This window comes from Octopus bimaculoides, chromosome 8 (genome assembly GCF_001194135.2).
Source record: "Octopus bimaculoides isolate UCB-OBI-ISO-001 chromosome 8, ASM119413v2, whole genome shotgun sequence".
NCBI classification, from domain to species: Eukaryota; Metazoa; Mollusca; class Cephalopoda; order Octopoda; family Octopodidae; genus Octopus; species Octopus bimaculoides.
Genome location: NC_068988.1, coordinates 45,457,767 through 45,462,912, shown reverse-complemented (window position 1 = coordinate 45,462,912; position 5,146 = coordinate 45,457,767).

The window sequence follows — 5,146 nt, the reverse complement described above, 5'->3', positions numbered from 1 at the left end:
TCAAGAACCCAACATGTTGACCAGTCCCAGAATCAAAACTATGAGTCCAACACCCTAACCACTAAGCCACGTGCCTCCACAACTTTGAGACTTGCTATGTGAAATATAGCAATTCTCAGCGTTCTCCATCAACAAATTTCAAATGTCTGTGATTAAATGTCTCCAGAAAATCCTTCAGTTGAGGCAGCAAAACAAACTCACAAGGCTTTGTGGAAACAGGTGAAGTGGCAAACTATCAAAATCCAGATCAAGAGGCAGAAATGGAGTTGGCTTGGCTACATCCTGCTGAAACCTGTTTCTAACATTACAAGACAAGTCCTCCACTGGACATCGCAAGGGAGGCAGACTAAAACCAACAAGGACAAGGTCCACAGAAAGTGGATATGGCCTGGTGCATAGTGAATTTGGAAGCAGAACAATGATGACAGAAAAATTGTAAATGGTTATAAGAGAGGTGCAGATTGGGAAGTAAATGTAGGTACAGACAGTAATCAAAAAAATCTTCATTAGCACAGATGACCAAAGAGGGGAGCTGGAGATAAAGAAGAGGAAGATGACTGACATCAGAAGAGACTAGAATTGGTAGACAGGTAGAAGAAACAAGATTATGATGGGGGAGAAGGTAGAGATATGAAGAGGTGACCAGGGAGAATGCAGAGATTGGCAATGACAGGTGTACAAAGGTAGAGATAGGTGACAATATAAAGGCAAGAGTAAGTAAGTTGGAGGGAGTGATTGGCAATAGTAGAGGTGGACAAAGGTTGAGGTAGGTGTCTATTTATCATGTTACTATATATATTTCACAAACTATCATGCTACTATATATATTTTTATATTTTAAAGTATTGCCACTCAACTTTTGTCTATTTATTCACATTATAATAAATCTTAGCCCATTTATCATACTGCTGTACATTTTTTATCTGTTTATCATGATACACTCTGTTTTGGTCTGTTAATCCTGTTGCTAATTACTTTGCCAGAAAACATGGTAATCCAGATGTTCTCCATCATAGTTCATAGCTAATTACTACATACTACTTCATTAAAGTTGAAAGAAGAAATTATACACATAAAATCAATATGACATTATAATTACATTATCATCTTCAAACTACATCTTTACTTTACATGGAACTATACAAGAAAAGAAAATAAACTACTGTAAACTTAGAAAAGTTGAGATTTAGCACAGACATTATGGCTTTCATCAGATGATAGATAAAAATTCCACTTGAAAGAACAGAAACCTATAATCTTTTCTACTGTAGGAACAAGACTTGAAATTTTGGGAAGGGGGTTAGTCAATAACATGGACCCCAATATTTGACTGGTATGTATTTCATTGAGCCTGAAATGATAAAAGGCAAAGCTGACCTTGGTGGAATTTGAACACAGAATGTACAGTTGGAAGAAATACTGCTAAGCATTTTGTCTGGCAGAAAAATGATTCTGCCATTTCACCACTTTACACTAACCTATGATAAGTGACTTCATAAACAGACCTTCTCTAAATCGTCATAAATAGAATTAAAGGGACTCTCTATATAAACAGTTAAACTTCTGAAGGAGATATAAGCTAAAATCTATTGTAGTGTCTGTTTACCAGATGACAGATGTCATCAGTTTACCAGATGACAGTATAGTTCAGTTTGGTAACCAAGTATCATAGGTACTTGAACATGTGCCTGTGTGGTAAGATACTTACTTCTCAACCACATGGTTTAGGGTTCAGTCCCACTGCAAAGCACATTGGACCAGTGTTTTCTACTATAGCCCTGGGTTGACCAAAGCTTTGTGAGTGGATGGTAAACAGAAACTAAAAGAAGCTTGTCGTGTGTGTGTGTGTGTGTGTGTGTGTGTGTGTGTGTTTGCATGTGTCTCCCACCACCACATGACAACTGATATGGGTTTGTTAACATATCTTTAACTGAACTGTTCAACAAAAGAGATCCAAAGAGTAAGTACCAGGCTTTAGAAATAAGTACTAGAGTCAATCCATTTGACTAAAACCCTTCAAAGCAGTGCTCCAGTATGGCCACAGCCAAATGACTGAAACAAGTAGAAGATAATAAAAAATGAAAAAGCAATTAAACTAGAATAAATATTTGGCTGTGTGGTAAGAAGCTTGCTTCTCAGCCACATGGTTTCTGGGTTCAGCACCACTGCATGGCACCTTCTACTATAGCCTTGGGCCAACCAAAGGCTTCTGAGTGGATTTGGTAGATGGAAACTGAAAGAAGACTGTTGTATATATATGTATGTATATCTATGTGTGTTTTGGGGTCTGCATATGTCCCCTCCACCACCACTTAACAACCGGTGATGGTGTGTTTATGTTCCAGCAACTAAGTAGTTTGGTAAAAGCGACTGATAGAATAAGTACTAAGCTTTAAAAAAATAAGTCCTGGGGTTGATTTGCTCAACTAAAATCCTTGAAGGTGGTGTTCCAGCATGACCACAGTAAAAAATGACTGAAACAAATAAAAGATACCAGATAAAAGATTTCATCTTAGTTTGCTTGTGCCATTTTTTGAGTTCAAATCTCAACGGTGTCACTTTTTCCTTAATTTTCCCAAGACTGCTTCCATAAAATGTAGGCATCCATTATTTTAACTGTTACCCATCATGTCTTAAAAAACAACCCCCCCCCCCCAAAAAAAAATACAAGCGTATGGCTGCTTGGAAAAGAAAGTTGTGCAGTTAAAACTCTATATCTTTTCATAGTTTCATGAGAGCAGAGATGTCAGTGAATGCAATATCACAAACATACTGAAGTTGAATTAATTACTTATCAAACTTCACTTATAGATCACTATAAACAAACACAATTATTCTGTTACATGTATATTGTGATTAGATTTTTCCACCAGAGGTTATGGCTGGTTAGAGTATCAAACAAGTCTAGTTAGCAAACTGCAATATAAGAGATATTGCACAGACTAATAAAATGTCTCATAAAAACGTGTTATAACGGTCTCATATAGGAGGACTTTATCATTATTAATAACAGTTAATAACAATCTACTTTGTGGTGGGTGTTATATATTCATTTATGTTTGCTGTATATAAATATATATGCTGTATACACATTACACATATCAAACAAGAGACAGACCCTCTACATGGTAACTCAGTTGCTAGAAATAGCAACTGTGCATACATGACTTGTGTGACTGTATACGTGTGTGTGCATGCATGCGTGTGTGTGTGTGTGTGTGTGTGTGTGTGTGTATCATCATCATTTTAATGTCCACTTATCAATGTTTGCATGATCAGACATGCTTACACAGAATATTGAAAAAGAATGACACTGCTTATATGACAGTGATACTCATTTACAGTGGAGGTGCAATGGTCCAGTGGTTAGGGCAGCAGATTCGCGGTCATAGGATCGCGGTTTTGATTCCCAGACCGGGCATTGGGAGTGTTTATTGAGCGAAAACACCAAAAACTCCACAAGGCTCCAGCAGGGGATGGTGGCAAACTCTGCTGTACTCTTTCACCACAGCTTTCTCTCGCTCTTACTTCCTGTTTCTATTGTGCCTGTGATTCAAAGGGCCAGCCTTGTCACACTGTTACGCTGAATATCCCCAAGAACTATGTTAAGGGTACATGTGTCAGTGGAGTGCTTAGCCACTTGCATGTTAATTTCACAAGCAGGCTGTTCTGTTGATCGGATCAACTGGAACCCTCGACATCATAAACGACAGAGTGCCAACAACTCATTTACAACTATGGTACAATGCTGAATCTTACAAAGGAGACAACAGAAGATCAAGATATCTGGTGCATTGCTGTACTCAAGAAGACCCACCTACCACAACAGAACTGAAATCCTAAAACTGTGGTGTCACATAAAAAGCATTTGTGTGGGTGCTGGTGCCACATAAAAAGCACTGATGCTGGTGCTACTTAAAAAGCACTGGTGCTGGTGCCACTTAAAGAGTACCCAGTACGCTCTGTGGAGTGGTTAGTATTAAGAAGTACATCCAGCTGTTGAAAGCAAGCCAAAACAAGCCATGAAACCAGGTGAAGCCCCTGGCCTTACCAGTTCATGTCAAGTCATCCAGCCCATTCCAGCATGGAAAACAGATGTTAAATATTGATGAAGATGGTGATGAGATGTCAAGATTTGGAGTTACAAGCACAGAGTCTACCTCCATCTCTCTCTCTATACATACATATATATATATATATATATCATGGCATATAATCGTTCAAAAAAAGTAAGAAAATAGAGATATAACAGTTAATAAAAATTTATTATCTGCAAAAATCAAACATAGTGCCTTACAGCTGTTTCAATTAAACCTTAAAAGGTTAAACAGCATTTATTAAAATCATCATCATCATCATCATCGTCGTCGTTTAACGTCCGCTTTCCATGCTAGCATGGGTTGGACGATTTGACTGAGGACTGGTGAAACCGGATGGCAACACCAGGCTCCAATCTAATTTGGCAGAGTTTCTACAGCTGGATGCCCTTCCTAACGCCAACCACTCAGAGAGTGCAAAATCTCTTCAGAGGGGTACAAAAAAGATATACCATTAGGTTTTTATGTGTCACATATTAGAATCATCACAGCAGACAGAATATTATTTTATGGCTAATATCGGTATTTGCCTGGATTAGGGGGTTATAGTTTGTTTTAGTGGGTAATGGATAATATGTGAATATAATTAGGGTAATAATGGGTAGGTAAATTAATGAAATAAATACGCTCTTTTAAAGCCTAGCCAGGCTCAAGGGCCCGGTTTCCTGGTTTCATTGGCGTATGGGTTCCCCAGTTGGACAGGATGCCAGTCCATCACAGAGTTACTCATTTTTGCCAGCTGAGTGGACTGGAGCAATGTGAAATGAAGTGTTTTACTCAAGAACACAATGCATTGCCCAGTCCAGGAATTGAAACCACAATCTTACAATCATGATGCTGACACCCTAACCACTAAGCCACGTGCCTCCACGGTAGGTAAATAGAGGTTGGATAGTAAATTACAGTGATGAATAGTATCATATGAATGAGGGGATAAAATAAATATTTAGGGAAGTTGTTTATAAAGTGTGTGTGTGTATATATATATATATATATATATATATATATATATATATGTGTGTGTGTATATATATATATATATATATATA